Genomic DNA, 20,026 nt, shown 5'->3' with positions numbered 1-20,026 from the left:
TTGCTATCCTTACTGGGGCAAGGTAGAGACTCATAGTTGTTTCAATTTGCATTTCCCTAATAGTTAGGTATGTTAAACATTTTCTTAAGTATGTGTTATCCATTTGTAATTCTTGCTCTGAGAATTCCCTATTTAGTTCTCTGCCCCACTTTTGGAGTGAGTTGTTTGATTTTTTATTATTTAGGTTTTTGTGTTATTTGTAGATTCTGGTTATTAGACTTCTGTTAGTGGTGTAGTTGGCAAAAATTTTCTGCCATGCTCACTTCAGTAATTCACATACTAAAATTGGAAGGATATAGAGAAGATTAGTATTGTCCTGCACAGGAATGACATGCAAATTTGTGAAGTGTTCCATATTTTTAAAATAAACAAGATTAATAAACCCCTGACAAGTTTGATTAAGCAAAAACAAAGAGATACTTCAAATTAACACAATTATAAATGGAAAAGAAGAGATCATAAGAGACATAAATGAAATTGGGAGAATCACGAGGACTTATTTCAGAAACCTCTAGTCCACATAACTGGATAGCATGGAGTAAATGGATAAATTCCTGGACGTATACCAACAACCAAAGCTAAGTTTAGAGCAGATTAATCTCCTAAACAGACCTATCACAACCATCGAGATTGAAAAAGTAACCAAAACCCTTCCCAAAAAGAAGACTCCAGGACCAGATGGCTTCTCAGCTGAATTATATCAAGCCTTCATGGAAGAACTGGAACCAAGTTTTCTCAAACTGTGCCACATAATCAGAGAACAGGGAAAGCTCCCCAACTCCTTCTATGAAACTAGTATCACCCTAATACTAAAACCAGACAAAGATGCCACTAGAAAAGAAAACAATAAACCTATTTCCCTGATGAACTTAGATGCAAAGATCCTGAACAAAGTCCTTGAAAATCAAATTCAACTACATATCAACAGTGTTAAACCCCATGATCAAGTAGGCTTCATCCCAGGAACACAGGGGTGGTTCAACATATGGAAATATGTCAATGCACTACACCACATAAATAAGCTTAAACACAAAAACCACATGATCATTTTGGTGGAGACTTTTGGGTCACATCTGTGTAGGATCATGACATCTGCAAATAGAGCTAACTTGACATCTTCCTTTCCAATTTGAATCCCTTTTATTTCCTTCTCCTGTCTTATTGATTGGGATAGTACTTCTAGTAATATGTTGATGAGCAGTGGTGAGAGTGGGTACCTTGTCTTGTTCCTGATCTCAGTGGGAACTACTTGATTTTTTTCCCCATTAAGTGTTATTTGGCCATAGGAACTTTATATACACTCTTTATTGTTGAGATATAAACCCTCCATGCCTATTCTTTCCAGTATTTTGATCATGAAGTGGTGTTGTACTTTGTCAAAAGGACTTCACTGCATCAATTGAGATAATCTTGTGGTTATTACAGTTAAGTTTACTTCTGGGATGTATTATGCTGATCAATTTCTGTATGTTAAACCATCCATGCATCTGTATTGCTTTTGTTAGAATTTCCATTTTCACAATATTAATTGTACCTATGTAGGAGCATGGGAGGTCTTTCCATTTCTTTAAATCCTCATTGATTTTTTTCTTGAAATTTTTTATGTTTTCATTATATAGGTCTTTCGCTTCCTTGGTTAGTGTTATTCCAAGGTATTTCATTTTTTGGTGCTATTCAATATGGACAACCTCACTAATTTCTTTCTGTGTGTATTTGTCCTTTGCATATAGAAAGGCTGCTGAGTTTTGTGTGTCGATTTTGTATCATGTCACTGAAGGAATTGACCATTTTTAGAAGTTTTGAGCTGGAAACTTTTAGGTGATTTATGGATAGGATCATGTCATCTGCAAATATGGTTAACTTGACTTCTTCCTTGCCATTTTGAGTCCCTCTTATTTCTTTTTCCTATCTTGTTGCTTGGGCTAGTACTTCTAGTACTATGTTGAGGAGCAGTGGTGGGAGTGGGCACCCCTTCTTGTTCCCAATATCAATGGGAGCTCCTTCAGTCTTTTCCCTTTAAGCATTATTTGGGTTTTGGGTGCTTTATATATAGCATTTATTGTATTGAGATACCCCCCCCATGCTTATTCTTTTCAGAACCATGAAGTGGTATTGTAGTTTGTCAAAGGCCTTCTCTGCATCATGTGGTTCTTATGGTTCAGTTTATTTATGTGGCGTATTATGTTAACTACTTTCCATATGTTGAACCATCCCTGCATCCCTGGAGTGAAGCTTACTTGATCAAGGTGGATACTGCTTTTGATGTGTTGCTGGATTCAATTTGCAAGGATTTTGTTCAGAATCTTTGCATATAAGCTCATTGGGGATAATGGCCTATAGTTGTTTTGTTTTTCCCCTTGTTGAATCTCTGTCTGGTTTTGGTATTAGGGTAATGCTGGCTTCATAAAGGAGTTTTTTTTAAACTTTTACCTTTAGTTGGAGAAAGCTTTTAGCAGGAATCATAGGTATTATTGAGGAAAAATTTTAGACTAAACAATACCAAGTACAAAATCTTGGAAATATATGCCATGGCCTGTTTTTGGAGTAGCCATGATGTGTTCTAGAAATGTTTATACTCTCAGTCCTCATCTTTCCCTCTGTAATTGTGGGGTTATTTATTATTATTTGCCACACTGATTTTCTACAGAAGTCCAAAGTTCTGCTCAGATATCTTCTGAGAAAGTGATGGCCTTAGTTCCCAGCTATTTAAGTACTCAAAGTACTAATAAAAAGATGGGTTTGGTGCTTCCCACTTTACTGCTTTAATTTTTATTAGGACAAAATTTATTCTCAGTATGTTAAGTAATGCTTTCAAATGGATTCATTTATTGTAAAGTCAAAGTTAGTATCCTTTCCAGTAAGATCCCAGGATCCAAACACAGTTGGCAAAGGTGTCATCATTACCAATTTGTTCACTAATAGAAATGTGGCAGGTTTAAGCCTGGGAGCTGTCACTCTCTTGTGATGTTATTTGTCCATCTTTAACTAATTCCCTAGTATTTACTAGATGTTTTCATACAAAGTAACCACCTTTCTCCATCTTCATGGCTAGCATGATCAGTTAGTATCTAATCTATCCTCATGGGGCTGGAGAAATGGCTTTGTGGTTAAAGGCTCTTGCAAAGCTTGACAGCCTGGTTTCAAGTCCCCAGTACACATGCAAAACTGGATGCAAAGTGGTATATGCATCTGGTGTTTATGTGCAGTACCTAGAGATCCTATGGTGCATGAGCAGGTACACACACAAATACACACATGCATACATGCAAGAAAATAAAAAATAATTAAAAGTACTTCCATATCTGTAGAATACTGTGAAAATCTTAACTATTGTCATTTTTTTTGCCCTCACACCATCCTTCTTCTCTACATTCAAATAAAAAATAAATTTTGGGTCATATGGTAATATTCCTCTGCTCACAACTTATATCCATACTTCATGTTTTGTAAACAACAAAATTCCCTACAGTAATCTCCATAAACACATGTATGATCTGCCCTCATTTATTTTGGTTGCTCCACTCCTATAATCCTCCATTCACATTCTATCTGTCGCGTGGATTTCTCACTGTTTCGTGAAAACACTAGGAATGTCCCCAGCAAATGCTGTGTTGCCCTTGTCTTTTGCTTAGGGGGCTAATTCTCAAGAGACCCACATGCCCTTCCCCTTCCCCTTACTCAGGCTTCGTATGCCATTCTCTATTGGGGGTCAACCACAGCTATCCAATTTATAGCTATTTATAAATCTTCTGGGCACTCTCAGCTTGTTTATTTTTCTTTATTATTTTCACAGCATTTATAAACTGTGACCAACAAAAACTTAGTTCTGATTAACTATGATTATTATTTATGTCCCTTTAATTAGAAGTAAAATCACTGAAAACATACATTTGTTTGGCACTGTATCTTTATTTCCTATAACAGTCCTGGATTACCATACTTTATTAATACGTTTTTTTAAATAAATAAATATTTTATATTATATATGAACATACTAAAAGCTCCAAATTTTGAAATGCTAATGATTATGTAAAAGGATCATATATTATTGTACCACATAAAACACGGGAGAAGATCTATAAGAGACGGAAGTGAATTATGATGCTTATATGATAAAATTTTGACTTTTTCTATTTATTAAAAAGGGATACAATTTGGAAAGGAAGAAGTTAAATTAGCTCTATTCACAGATGACATGATTCTACATATAAGAGATCCGAGAGACTCCATCCAAAAACTTTTGAAGGTGATTAACTCCTATAGAAAAGTAGCAGGATACAAAAATCAATGCACAAAAGTCAATACCCTTTCTATATGCAAATGACAAAGATACAGAGAAAGAAATAGGGGTGTGGACCCATTTTCAATAGCAACAAAAAAATTAAAGAAAATACCTTGGAATGATGTTAGCCAAGGAAGTGAAAGATCTATACAATGAACACATAAAAACACTCAGAGGAAAAAGAGGACTTGAGAAAATGAAAAGACCTCCAATGCTCCTGGATAGGCAGAATTAACATTGTGAAAATGTCAATCATACCAAAGGCAATATACAGATTTAATGCAATTCCAATTAAAATCCCAACATTGTTTTTCACAGAGATAGAAAAACAATTCATATGGAAAGGCAGAAGACCTCAGATATCCAATCATATCCTCATCAAAATGCTCTGGAGGCATTACCATACCTGATCTAAAGCTATACTACAAAGCCATAGTAATAAAAACAGCATGGTACTGGCATAAAAACAGGAGTATAGACCAATGGAATAGAACTGAGGACCTGTATTTTGGGTCAAGCAACTATAGCTACTTGATATTTGACAAAGGCCCTAACAAGATAGGCTGGAAAAAGGTCAGCATCAACAAATGGTGCTGGACAAACTGGATAACCATATGCAGGAAGCTGACTCTTGATCCACACATCTTGCCATGCACAGCCCTCAAGTCCAAATGGATCAAAGACCTCAATATTAGGCCACAAACTCAGCTACTACTGGAAGAAAATGTAGGAGGAACTTTCCATGATATAGGAATGGAAAAAGACTTCCTGAACAAAACCCCAGTAGCACAGGATCTTAAACAATCACTCAATCAATGGGATCACATGAAGCTGAAGTGTTTCTTCACAGATAAGCATACAATAAGCAAAGCCAATAGATTACTCACAGAATGGGAGAAAATATTTGTTGAATATCCAACTGACAGAGGCCTAATCTCTAGAATCTACAAAGAACTCTGAAACCTAAACAATAAAAGTCAAACAACCCACTCACAAAATGGGGCAAAGAGCTGGACAGGCAGTTCACAGAGGAAGAAAAACAAATGGAAAACACACACTTAAGAAAATGTTCATCATCCCCAATCATCAGGGAAATGTAAATTAAAAGAATTATGAAATTCCAACTTACCCCAGTAATGATAGCAAACATCAAAAAATCAAATGAAAATAAATGCTGGTAAGGATGTGGAGAAATAGGAGCCCTCATCCACTATTGGTGGGAATGTGAGATGGCACAACCACTTTGGAAATCAATATGGAGACTCTTAAAAAAGCTGACTGTAGAGTTACCAACAGACCCAATTATTCCCTTACTGGGTATGTACCCTAAAACCTTCAAGCCTCAGTCCAGAGATATTTGCTCAACCATGTTTATAGTGGCTCAATTTGTAATATCTAAGAGCTGGAATCTACCCATACGTCCATCACCAGAAGAATGGATAACTAAGATGTGGTATATCTACACAATGGAATTCTGCACAGCAGTAAGAAAAAACAATACGAAGAAATTTGAAGAAAAATGGTTGAACCTGGAACAGATCATTCTCAATGAACTTACCCATTCACAGGGGAAAAAAAAAAAATCCCACATAGTTTCACTCATCTACAGCACCTAACCTGAATCTACAAGATGCCAACATACCCAGCAAGTATCTCAAGGACCAGACAATAGGATGGGTGGAGAGGGTGGGGAACCAAAGGTGAGGGTGGGGAACACAAATCTAGACCCAAACAGCAATGGTACTATAAAATTTTACATCCTAAAAGGCAGACCAATTGTTGAACCATCAGCAGGCCCTTAGAGGGAACATCTGAGTTACAAGGCATGGAAAGAGTATGACGAAGACTGACCTTAATCTTCTAAAGCTTCTCTCTCTCTCTGCCTTTTCTCTCTAACTCTTTTATATTACTTACCTTTTTCTTCCTTCTCTTCATGGGTATTGACCTGTAACTCCCAGTACCAGCAGGTGGCTATCACCTACAATAAGCTTTTTATCAGAGAGATCTACAAGGTTTCCCAAAAGAATGACAGATTTCCATTAGAGTACTTGATGACCCACCAAAGTTTAGTGATAAGATTCTACTGCTGAAGACACCATATGCAGTTGACACATAACATGGAGTGATGTGGCTAGAAGCTGCAAGAGAGTCAGTCCCCAGAGAGTCATTGCGTCTAGTGCCAGAAGGTACTACATGGGCAACCTGGGGGAAATGACAAATATCTGTGTATGCAACTCACAGTGTAACCTACTTAGCAGCAAATAACCTGTTCTGATGCTCACACAAGTGCAATAGTGGAACACAGCCATGGTGGAAAACCAACTGCTCTTGATTTGGCTTACTGATTCATTCAGTGGAACAGAACCCATAGTTGGAGCTGGGAAACACTCCAAACCATATCCAAAAATGAGCCTGTTCTCCATTATCAAGCTACCACCAATTGTGGGCTATAAGAGGGCCTATGCCTATTAAATTCTCTCTAAAAAAATAAATTAGAGTTATCCCATTTATCTGGTGCTAACTTTATTCTCTGTTGGAGAATCTGCTTCTCTTTTTCATGTAGACGCAGATCCTAAGGAGAGAACCATCCCATCATACCTCAAAAAGGCCCCAGCTGAAACTAAGAATAATTGGCGAAACAAGCAAGGTGCTGTTTTCTTGGTGAACCTGGTACCAGCACAAGGCTGAAGGAGATGGACACAGAAAAATCAACTCCTACCAAATCAGATATCCAGAGACACCTAGGATCCCAAGATCTTATCACTGAAGCAGACCTATAATGAACCCAACCTGGCTCTGGGAAATGTTGCACAAGAGGGGATGGAAAGAATGTCAGAGCCACAGGCTGGGGCATGATACACAGAGACATTTCCTCCTACCCATAACTGAGGGCTAACCCCACAATGCATGACCCATATACCTCAACAAGGAGGGGCCAGGTGGAGGGGAGAGGACAGGGAGGAGGCTAACAGTGGTACCAACTTGACTGAATTCATTGTGCACAAAACTAATTAGTAAAATTTTTTTTTTTTTTTTTTGGTTTTCAAGGTAGGGTCTCACTCTAGCCCAGGCTGACCTGGAATTCACTATGGGTGGCCTCGAACTCATGGCGATCCTCCTACCTCTGCCTCCCGAGTGCTGGGATTAAAAGGCGTGATCCACCATGCCCGGTATAAATAATTTTTTTTAAAAAAAGCTTTTAAAAACAATCGTGATAGCACATGCCTGTAATCCCAGCCAGCACTCCAAAGGCTAAGGCAGCAAGATCACAAGTTCAAGACAGTCTGGATTACATAGTGAAATGCTGTTTTAAAAATAAACTAAAAATTGGGCTGGAGAGATGGCTTAGCGGTTAAGCGCTTGCCTGTGAAGCCTAAGGACCCCGGTTCGAGGCTCAGTTCTCCAGGTCCCACGTTAGCCAGATACACAAGGGGGCGCATGTGTCTGGAGTTCGTTTGCAGAGGCTGGAAGCCCTGGCACGCCCATTCTCTCTCTCTTCCTCTTTCTGTCTTTCTCTCTGTGTCTGTCGCTCTCAAATAAATAAATAAATAAAACTAAAAATAGTCCATAGAGTTAAAATGAATAGTAAAATCTTATCTTTTGGTTGCAATTATATTAAACTTGAGGTGACTTTTTTGTTGTCAGTCTTCACCATAGGCATGCCTTTCATTCTGAAAAATATTCACTTTTTTGTTATTTATTTTGCTATTTAATTAATTAATTAATTAATTAATATTTTGATTTTTCAAGGTCGGGTCTCACTCTAGCTCAGGTTGACCTGGAATTAACTATGTAGTCTCAGGGTGGCCTTGAACTCAAGACAATCCTCCTACCTCTACCTTCTGAGTGCTGGGATTAAAGGCGTGCCCCACCAGGACCAGCTTTTTGTTGTTGCTGTTGTTATTTTTATTCACTAATGAGATTGAACATACAGACAACAGTTAGATCATATATAAAAATAAAACTTTAACTCACTATGGTAACTATGGTAATCTTCCCAGAAAATTAAACTCTTTATCTCCTATGAATAACTCAGGAAATCAACCTGAAATAAGTCAGATGTGCAAGAAGTCAATTACTAAACAAGATGACCAACAGTCCAGTAAGCTACACCATAGTTTCTGTAGTCATCAGCACCAAGTATACAAAAGTTGATTAATAACTCTCAGTGTTGCTAAATTTTTGTCCCTGATTGTAAGTTATGACCAGCCAGGAAAAATTACATATGTACTCTCAACCCATAAATAAGATGTCTCATTCTGGCCAGTGTTTTTACAACTTCCTGGGCCAATAACCTCCAATTAGTACCAGCCAATGCTTTTCCCTGGTTTGTGTTATAACCATATCTGTCCCTCTGCCTGTATCAGCTGAAACACGAGTCATACTGAACACATAGTCTTTGTTTTCTCATTTGGTTGGTTTTGGTTTATTTCCACACTACCATGTGTGGGGCTTCTAGAACAAGGCATAACACACAGTGGCTGCTCAACAATCACGCTTCCAGTGACTACTTGACTGAGGAGGGCTACTATCAAGGAATTTTTCACTTAATATGATAGCCTTTTTATGCCTTGAAAAAAAGGGGATAAATGACCACTCCTGGATGTTTCTTTCTTAGTGTTGCTCAAAGCCAATTCCTCTCTATCCTATGGAAAAAGAGGGAAAGAAGAAAGGAAGGGAGAAAGGGAGGAAGGAAATTTGCTGGGATGTGACCTGAAGAAGGGTAATAAAGTATAGCATACATGCTATGGCCTTTGTATTCTGCACATTGATTTATCTTTGTTATCCTGAACTTAAAAGATTCCCCATGTGGTTTGTGTGGTTAAATGTCAGACCTCTTTCCATTCCTTACCTGTCTCAAAGAGGAGTTCTCATGATGAATGTGTGGTCTGGGCCAGATCACTGAACATGAAGGGTTAGAGCCCAAACCCAGGTTAGTGATAAAATATTTCCTGTCATCAGTTAACCAACCAAACATGGATATGTGAAGGGTGTCAGTGGCCACAGTAGTTGATTGGCAGGAAATTCAATGATTTCCTAGTATTGGCTCCCTGTCTCTTGTATTCCACATATATTTCTCCTGATTTCCTAGTAGGATCCATGAAAAGGTATGCAGCTAGAAATGAAGACAGTATCTGAATTAACATTTGGAACTGGTTAAAAAAAAAAGTGTAGTCTGCAGATCATAATCAGCATTTCAGAAGGAGTTCGGAAATAGTTAATATAAGAAATAGGAAAACCAGGTCTTTGGAAAAAAAATTAATACACTTTTAGGGATACTGAAGGAAAAACAATGTAGCAGTCAGTGGAATTTCCTTTAGCATTTAAAATAAATTTGGTAAAATTAAATGGAATGGGGGAATTACTTCAATTTAATTGATCTTAACTATCATATTAGATGAAATATAAGAAGAGAAATTTCAAAGAAAAAAATGACCATTCTTTCATTTTCAACAATGATTTGTTTTCCCAATAAGGTATTACATGTTCATTCTGTTTTACTCTGCAATGTAAATTTTTGGTAAAAAAACTGAGGATAGATGCATCATGTCATATCCTTAGGAACTATTCACATTTCTAGACCATTAGGGCATTTATGAAGTGCACAAGGTGAGCTTTGCAAGTATTAAATTGTGTTTGCATGTGTGTATGTGCGTGTGTGTGTGAAAGAGAGAGAGAGAGCGAGAGATAGAAATAACAAGTATGAGAGAAAGAGACAGAGAGAGATACTGATGGAAAACACACCTTTTTTTGAAAATTCATTCAGGAATAGTTAATGTCATAAAAATGCTATGAAGTTTCAGATTTGATTAAACCAATATAACACACCAACCCTTATCCTTTTATGCACATTTAATAAATGTATATACTGCTAGATTTGGGGATTTTTAATTTTAAGACACATTCTAATGACAAGGTAGAGAAAAGAGCTTGATAAATGACCAAATCTAACTGCTTTGCAATTAGGAATTGATTCAGAAGAGAATTCTCTTTTCACATGTGGCTATTAACAGCTTTATTATAAGCACATCAGAAACCCAACCCAAACAATGTTCTTTACAAATTTTTCTGGAGATGCTGTTAGAAAAAGGCACATTAATGTAGTATAGGTGGTTTTCAGATATATAAATTTCTACTCTGAGCTTTCTGGCTCTTGGTAATCAAAACCATGAGAACTGCAAACAGTTTGATTCTTGGAGTCCAAAACCACATAGCAATTCGACAGTGATGGAGATGAGCCCTTCAGACTCAGTTATGAGCACTCATGGTCACAATGAGTTAGGTAAAAACATTTTAGTGATAGGAGAGATTAGAATATGTATTCACAATATCTTGAATTTTTTTTTTTTTTTTTTGGTTTTTCGAGGTAAGGTCTCACTCAGGCTCAGGCTGACCTGGAATTCACTCTGTAGTCTCAGGGTGGCCTCGAACTCTCGGTGATCCTCCTACCTCTGCCTCCCGAGTGCTGGGATTAAAGGCGTGTGCCACCACGCCCGGCGAAATTTTTAAATTTATTTATTTGATAGCAACAGACACAGAGAGAAAGACACACACACAGAGAGAGAGAGAGAGAGAGAGGGAGGGAGACAGGGAGGGAGAGAGGGAGGGAGAGGGAGAGGGAGAGGAAGAGGGAGAGGGAGAGGGAGAGAGAGAGAGAGAGGGCATGCCAGGGCTTTCAGCCTCTGCAAAGGAACTCCAGACATGTGCTCCCCCTTGTGCATCTGGCTAACATGGGTCCTGGGGAATCAAGCCTCCAACTGGTGTCCTTAGGCTTCACAGGCAAGCACTTAACCTCTAAGCCATCTCTCCAGCCCAATATCTTGAATTTTGATTGACCCTCCTCCCACCCTTCTCTTAATCTCTTCCCTTGCCCTCACTTAGGCCACTCCACTCCCTGTAATCTGTTCTTGTACTTACATATATATAATACCATCCCCTCAAGACTTTTCTTCTTCTCCCTCCCTTATAGTCCTTTTCTAGCTTACTGGCCTCTGCTACAGATTTTTTGTTCCAGCTCTCACACAAGTCTATACATTTGTAGCTGGGATCCACATATGAGAGAGAACATGTGATGTTTGGCTTTCTGGACCTGGGTTACCTTACTTAGTATAATCTTTTCCAGATCCATCCATTTCCCTGTAAATTTCATAGTTTCAGTTTTCCTTACCACTGCATATAACACCATTGTGTAAATGTACCACATCTTTATTATACATTCACCTTTTGAGGAACATCTAGGCTTGTTCTATTTCCTAGCTATTGTGATTTAAGCAGCAATAAATATGGTTGTGCAAGTATCTCTAAGGTAGTGAGAAGAGATATGAGGATATATGCCTAGGAGTGCTATAGCTGGATCACATGGTAAATCTACTTTTAGGTGTCTCAAGACTCCACACTGATTTCCACAATAGCTATAACAGATTACATTCCTACCAACAGTGTAGAAGGGTTCCTCTTTTTCTGCATCCTCACCAGTATTTATTGTCATTTGTTTTCTTGATGATAGCCATTCTGACAGGACTGAGTTGGAATCTCAGAGTAGTTTTAATTTGCATTTCCTTGATGATTAAGAATGTAGAATACCTTTTTAGATGTTTGTATGCCATCTGCATTTCTTTGAGAACTCTCTATTTAATTCCATAGCCCGTTTTTTAATTGGGTTGTTTGATTTCTTATTGGTTTGTTTTTTGAGTTCTTTATATATTCTGGATATTAATCCTGTCAGGTGTGTAGCTGGAAAAGATTTTCTTCCATTCTGTAGGTTGTCTCTTTGCTCTATTCACAGTGTCCTTTGCTGTACAAAATCTTTGTAATTTCATGACACTGCAGAGGTTGATTAGTTTTTTTTTTTTTTTTTTTTTTTCCTGAGCAATTGGGGTTATACCTAGAAAGTCATTGCCTATTTCCCCTACCTCTAGCAGTTTCACATTTCAGGTCTGATATTAAGGTCACTGTTCCATCTGGACTTGATTCTTTTGCATGGAGAGAGATAAGGATCTATTTTCATCCTTCTACATATAGATATCCACGTTTCCAAGCACCACTTGTTGAAGAGGCTGTCTTTACTCCAGTCAATATTTTTTGACATTTTTGTCAAAAATCAGATGGCTGTAGCTGCTTGGATTAAAATCTGGGTCCTCTATTCTGTTCCATTGATGTATGTGTTTGTCTTTGTGCCAGTCACATGCTGTTTTTGTTACTATGACCTTGTAATATAGCTTAAAATTGGGTATGGAGATACCACCAACCTTATTTTTGTTCTTCAAAATTGTTTTGGCTACTCGAGGTTTTTTTGTGCTTCCTAATGAATTTTAGAATTTTCTTTTCTATTGCTGTGAAGAATGCCATTGGAAATTTAATGGGGATTTTATTAAATGTGTAGATTGCTTTTGGTAAGATTGGCATTTTCACAATATTGATTCTTCCAATCTAAAAACATGGGATGTCTTTACATTTCCTAGTGTCTTCTGCAATTTATAAAAATGTTTATCAGCTCTAATGGTTTTCTGTAGAGGTTTTAGGGTCCTTTATGTATAGAATGGTCATCTTCGAATAATGATATTTTGATCTCTGTTCATTTCTACTATGAGTGTTTCTCATCTTCTTGCTATAGCTAGGACTTCCAGTACTATATTCAATACAAGTGGGGACAGTAGACACCCTTGTCTTGTACCTGAATTTAATGGTAAAGCTTCAATTTTTTTCATATTTAGTATTATGTTGGCTGTAGGTTTGTCATAAATAGCTTTTGTTGTATTGAGATATGTTCCTTCTATTCCTAATTTCTGCAGGACTTTTACTATGAAGAGATGTTGGATTTTGTCAAATGCCTTTTCTGCATCTATTGGGATGATAATGTGATTTTTGTTCTTTAGTCAATTTATACAGTGTATTACATTTATTGAATTGACTGTGTTGAGTTATCCCTGCATCTCTGGGAGCAATTTACTGGAAAATTCTAAAATTTAACTGAGAAATATGCACATTCAATAAGAGCCACCACAGAGTATGCAAGTGTGGGTATTGGAACCAACAGATAACCTTATAAAGTCAAAATCCCTAAGGATGTGTGTTGCTCTACACCCTTAATCCTGTTAGCTGGGAGGCTGAGATTTTTGTTCTGAAATGCAATCCAGATCAGCCTGGGAATGAATCAGACCCTGGCCCCAATAATGACAGAAGAAAAAGAGAAAGGTCCTATGAATATGAAAGCTTCAAAGGCAACAATAGTCAACCCCCAAATACAGCTTAATTGGGAATGGTAACACCAACAAAGACTCTGTAACCCATAACCCACCCTAACATGCAAAGAGAGATTAGCACTTCCAGAACAGGCCTATGTACCTACTTTCTTGTCAGTTGGCCTCACTACCTTTTGGGTGGCTTCAAATCTTACTAATGCTGAGTGCCCACCTCCATCCCTCTGTGTTGTGCTGTGAATCTGGTGTTCTGATCAGCTGTGGTGGATGCCCTACCATAGGGAGCTGAATGAATTCTCTGGAGGGTTGTGGGTCTGTCAGTTGGGGGATGGGAGAGTGTAGGAAGCCTTTACTTGTACTGGAACTTCTCAGCTTTCCCTCCTGTGTCTGCATCAATAGCTCCTCTTTTGTCTGCTCTTCAGATTTCTTGACTTTGCAAGGAGGCTGATTAGAAATTCCCTTTGTTTGGTCTCTGCTCCTTCAGCTGGGCACTGGGTGGGTGCATGGACTCATGTGAGTTCTTGCAGATTTGGTCTGGGTCTTCAAGCACCTTGGTGAGATTCTGGCCTATTTCCTCCTTTCCAATAGATCTTAGTCTCTTCTGCTTCTCCACTGTGGCCAATAAAAACTATAGACCTTCAATTTTCAGACGAAGAGTGTATTTTGTTGTGGTTTAGTTCAAATCCCTCCCGAAGATGGATTGGTGTGACTCCTATTCAGCTATCCTTCCCAGAAGTCTCATTTCAGTTTCTTATGAGTTGAATTTCCATATTTAATATTCCTCAAAATTTATAACTTTACTCAAGTTCCCATTAACAGTGACCACTACAATGATGCATTTAGGTGAGCATGTAATATATGTTATTATATGCTAAAATATAGCACTTTAGACTGCATAAATAATGGAGAAAAACTTTAGATAAACATTTAGGGTAAATTTTGGGACACATATTGATATCAGAGCTTCTTAAACTTTTTCAACTCATGATATATTTTAATCATGAAAATTTTACCTGACCCTAAGTGTCCAGGTGTGGTGGTTTGATTCAGGTGTCCCCCATAAACTTAGGTGTTCTGAATGCTAGGTTCCCAGCTGATGAAGATTTGGGAATTAATGTCTCTTGGAGGATGTGTATTGTTAGGGGCAGGCTTATGGCTATTATAGCCAGTTTCCCAGTGCCAGTGTTTGGTGCACTTTCCTGCCGATGTTGTCCATCTGATGTTGACCAGGAGGTGATGTCCACCCCCTGCTCATGCCATCATTTTCCCCTGCCATCATGGAGCTTCTCTTCGAGTCTGTAAGCCAAATTAGACTTTTTTTCCCACAAGCTACTCTTGTTAATGTGATCTCTGCCAGCAATGCGAACCTGACTGCAACACTAGGTATATAAACTAAGTAAAAATTTATAATAGATGATTTTGTAATCATCAATGCTGAGAATGACATTTGTAGCACTATTTTAAGGGCCATTTGAGAAATTTTTGGAAATTCTGTAATAATCCCAAACCAAAATTTATTGAGCCACTTTTTGTGAAACCAGGTCAGAAAATCAAACAATAGTTTTTAAAACTGAACATTCTAACATAATATTACCTAAAAATAAACTAATTTAATACTTATGTACTGAGGAATGGTGGTAGAAATATATTAAAAATATTTTTGTAATTAAACCATTGTGTTAAAAATTATTTACTTTTTATTTATTTATTTATTTATTTGTGAAAGAGTGAGAGAGAGGAGAGTGGGCACAACAGGGCCTCTAGTCACTGCAACCAAACTCTAGACCAACACATGAGTTACTGTGTGCATCTGGCTTATGTGGGTACTGGAGAATCAAACCTAGGTCCTTAGGCTTAACATGACAGACCTTACCTGCTGAGCTATTTATCTAGCCTGTGTTGTGTTTTAAAAAAGCAGAATTTTTTTTTATGTACAGTAAGAACATTATACTTCATAACATATAATACTCTCAAATCTGAGCTGTAAGTTTTCAGGCAACACTCACTGGTATTGTCTTTGGTCACACAGACAATAAAAAGTGTGCTTGTTGTGTATTTATTTATTACTGAGGTTGCAGCAAAGTTGTGTAACGTAACATGGCGAGAGCTGCCAGAAGTACCTTACATTCATTGTACATTTGACTTTGACTTAGGTTTTGATTGTTTCATATTCAGAAGATTTTACTTTGTCCATTTTTTGTGACCTTCACATTCTGTTACTTGACCCCATATGAGGCCCAGACAACACTATAAGTGGCTGGTTATTACAGAATCTATTCTTGCTTCAGTCTATCTTTCATAATTCCACTTGAAAATCTAGAGGTGTCATCTTCACTATTTTTATTGTGTACTTAAATTCTGAACAGGATGACCAGTATCGTTACCAAATGAACATATTTGTCATCTCATATACTATGAGAGTTCACAAATATTATTCTAAAGGACACAACTTCTTTTAAATTTTTGCCTAAGAAATTTATTTGTAAAAATATTGAACATTTTCAAATTACAGCAGAAACAACAGAAAAATTATCAGTTCTTTAGTCCAGCATCTGTGCCTTTCTTGGTTCAATCCTAATCCAATCTTTCTTTTTGATTGTTTTCCAATTTATATGCCAGAAGATCTCCTAAATTTGCTCAAATATGCTTTTGCTTTATTATGGATCATTCTTAAAATTCTTTCTGCTCTTGCTCCCTGTTCTGCCCAACAGCTCTCATTAGAGGATAGCCTGAGCTTCCTCATCTTGACCAGCCCTGTTCTCACAGATTGTTTCTGAACAATTCATTTTCTCCTCAAATGTTCTCCCCTCTCACCAATGCACTGTGCACATGTTGACTCTATCATTTTAATCTGAGAGTATAATTTTCTTCTCTTACCATTCTCCAAAAACACCACATTCCAACTGTGTGGAGAGGATCATCACCACTTTTTGATATCAGACTTAGCTTCCTCCATTTAAAATGTCCCGTGTCTCTGCTTCCCATTTATGAAGTTCATAATGTTCATTTATCCTTCCAAAGATAACTCTGATTCTGCCTTTCTAGTGAAGGCCTCCTGGATTCTTCTGGGTTTCTCCAATTCCATCTTTGTGATTTCATTTGAACATATTAGCACTTACAGCTCATATTAGATATTGTAAGTATTTGTCTATAATATTTCCATCATAATAACAATAGGAAAAGATGTTCACAACAGGGTTTAAAGTAAGAGCTCTATAGCTATTATTGATTATGGTTTGAATTACTCATACTTTCTATGGCTACTCAGAGTAGAAAGTCAACCAGTTATGGTAGCACAGAACAAAAGTAAATTGCTGAGAAGGTAGAAGGAAGGGGGTTCAGGCACTCAAGGCCAGCCATAGTTACAAAACAAGAAAGGGAAACAAAAAAAGTAAGAATGAAATTCAGTGATTAGTAAATATTTGTTAGTTTAATATCTGTAAACAAATAGTCATTTGTTGAGTGAAGACAAATTCTTATTTTGCATTTTTTAAATATTTATAATTAGGAAATATGAATATCAAACTTGGAGCTGAAAAGTTGGCTTAATAATTTAAGGCTGTTACTTAAAAAGCCTGCTGGACTGGGGTTCAACTTAGAAACCATCCACATAAGCCAGGCACAAAAAGTAATGTAAGCTTCTGGTGTTGGTTTCCAGTGGCAAGAGGTCCTGGCTTGTCCACATATACACATGTATAAAAAAATAATTAATTTTAAGAAATCAACCTTTGTCGAATGGAAAAACCTAAATATTTATAAAATATAGAACTTCTACAGAATTATCTAAAAGGCTTCTATGGTATCAGACCATTTGGATTTAATTTAGTGTTTCTTTTCCCCCCTCCCTTTCCACTCACCCCAAACCCTTCTGTCCCCACTGTCTGGGTGTGGAGTTGCCTATTAGATATTACAGCAACTTGAGAAGGTCCAGATTATGAAACACAGACAAGTGACATCATGCAGTGTTTGTTTTTCTGTGATTGTGTGAGCTCACTGAGTATGATCTGTTCCAAGTCTGTCCATATTTCCTTTAATTTCATTGTATCGTTTATTCTTACAGCTGAGTAGAAGTCCATTATGTAAATGTACTACAACTTCATTATCCATTCATCCCATCATGGGCATCTGAGTTTTCTTAGCTATAATGAATTTAGCAGCTATAAACATGGTTGTGCAAACGTCTCTGTATTAATGCATAGAGCATTTAGGATAAATGACCAGTAAGGGAATAACTGGGTCTATTGGTAGCTCTATGTTCATCCTTTTCAGGTATCTCCAAATTGGTTTCCATAGAGGTTGTACAAGTTTACATTCCCACCAACAGTGAATGAGGGTTCCTCTTTCCCCACATCCTTGCCAACATTTATTGTTGTTAGATTTTTTTTAATGGTTGACATCCTTACTGGAGTAAGGTGGAATATCATGGCTCTTTACTTTGCATTTCACTAATGGTTAGGGATGCGGGAACATTTTAAGTGTGTTAGCCATTTGTAATTCTTCCTCTGAGAACTCCCTATTCAGTTCTCTGCCCCACTTTTGGAGTGGGTTGTTTGATTTTCTATTGTTTAGTTTTTTGAGTTCTTTGTAGATTGTAGATATTAAGTTTTTGTAAGTGGTATATCTGGCAAAGATTTTCTCCCATTCAGTGGGCATTATACTGGCTATGCTTATGGTGTGTTTGTCTATGCAAAATCTTTTTAGCTTTGTGAGATTCCATTGATTAAATGATTGTTTAATTTCCTGGACCACTGGGGTTTTGTTCAGTAACTCTTTCCCCACTACTATAACATGGAGAATGTCTCCCATTTTTTCTTCTAGTAGAAGAGTCTCAGGTGTTATGTTGAGGTATTTAATCCATTTGGACTTCATTTTTGTGCATGAAGAGATGAATGTGTCTAGTTTCATTTTTCTATATATGGTCATCCAATTTGCCCAATACCATCTACATAATTGGCACCTTCATCAAACATTAGTTAGCTGTAGTTACTTGGCCTAAGGGCTGGATTTTCATTTAGTTGCATTCATCTGTGTTTCTATTCTTATGCCAGTATCCTGGTGTTTTTGTTACTATGGCTTTGTAATATAGCTTTAGGTTGGGTACGGTGATACCTCCAGTAGTGGTTTTTTTTTTTTTTTTTTTTTTGAGAGTATGTTTAGATATCTGAGGCCTGCTGCCATTGCATATGAATTTGAGATCAATTTTTTGGTTGCTGTGAAGAATGATGCTGGTATTTTTATTGATATTGTATTAAATCTGTATATTATTTTTGTTGGAACTGCCATTTCATAATATTAATTTTACCTATCCAGGAGCATGAGAGGTCTTTTCATCTTCTCAAGTCTTCCTTGATTTCTTTCTTGAATTTTTTAATGTTTTCATTATACAGGTCTTTTATATCTTTGGTTGGTGTTATTGAAATGTATGTAATTTGTCTACTCAAACCAGATTATTTTATTTTTTATTTATTAGTTATGTACACACTCAGTATGTAAACAGACATGTTGGTACCATCATTAGTCTCCTCCCTGTCCAACCTCCTCCAAAGGGTCCCTCCTCATTAGGGATTGAGGGTCATGCATCGTGGGGATAGCCATCAGTTATGGGAAAGAGGCAATGTCTCTGTGCATAATATCTCAACTTGTGGCTCTAACAATCTTTCTGCCCCATCTTCCACAGATTTCCCTGAGCCATGTTGGGTTTGTTCTAGATTTACTTCAGTTACGAGGTCTTGGGAGCTTCGGTGTCTCTGAATATCTGGTTTGGTAGAAGTTAAATGGTCTCTATGTCTATCTCTTTCAACCTTGGGCTGATACCAGGTTTACCAGTAAAGCAGCACTCTTGCTCATTTCCCTAATTTCTTTATGATTTTCAGCTGCTGTCCTGGTGAGGCGTGAAGGACTGATTTTCTCCTCAGGTTCTGCAAACATCTGAAAGAGAGAAGCAGATTCTCCAATGGATAGTAAAGTCAGCACCAGATAAATGGGATAGCCAGTATTATGTTAGAGAGAATTTAATAGGTGTTGGCCCTCTTGTATCTCAAGGTTGGTGGGAGCTTGCTATTGGACAGTGAACTCATTTTTTGTATATGGTTCTGACTTGTTTCCCAGTTCTAGCTCTTAGTTCCATTCCACTGAGCAGATCCATTAGCCAATCCAAAATCAGTTCAGTTGGTTACCCACCATGGCTGTGTGTCACTACTGAACTTAGGTGAGCATATCAGGTTGTTTGCTTGGATAGATGTTGGCCATTTTCCCCAAGTTGCTCATGTAACACCTTCTTGCACTAGACAGGCTAACTGAATGGGCATTGACTCTCTCCCAGAATCCATCCAGGTGTTTCCATGTTCAATACCAACAGCATATGGTATCTTTGGCAGTAGGGTCTTATCATTAATCTTTGGTGGGTAATCACGTGCTCTGAAAGAAATCTGTCTTCTTTTGGGAAGCCTTGTAGGTCTCTCAGATTAACCCTTCATTGTGGGTGTTAACCGCATCTTGGTACTGGAAGTTACAGGCCAGCACCATAGGAAAAAAAGGAAGAAAA

The 20,026-nt window shown here is 37.5% G+C and overlaps 1 non-coding gene across 1 annotated transcript; it reads left to right on the top strand.

The window, feature by feature from the left end:
- The first annotated feature begins 257 nt into the window (after positions 1 to 257).
- LOC123459045 lies at positions 258 to 361 on the top strand. Its single transcript, XR_006635975.1, has one exon. It is a non-coding gene; the product is annotated as a U6 spliceosomal RNA (small nuclear RNA).
- The last annotated feature ends 19,665 nt before the right edge of the window (positions 362 to 20,026 follow it).

The sequence above is a fragment of the Jaculus jaculus genome, chromosome 2 (assembly GCF_020740685.1).
Source record: "Jaculus jaculus isolate mJacJac1 chromosome 2, mJacJac1.mat.Y.cur, whole genome shotgun sequence".
Classification (NCBI taxonomy): domain Eukaryota; kingdom Metazoa; phylum Chordata; class Mammalia; order Rodentia; family Dipodidae; genus Jaculus; species Jaculus jaculus.
Note: the sequence above shows the minus strand (reverse complement) of the source record. Positions and strands in the feature narration are given on the sequence as shown.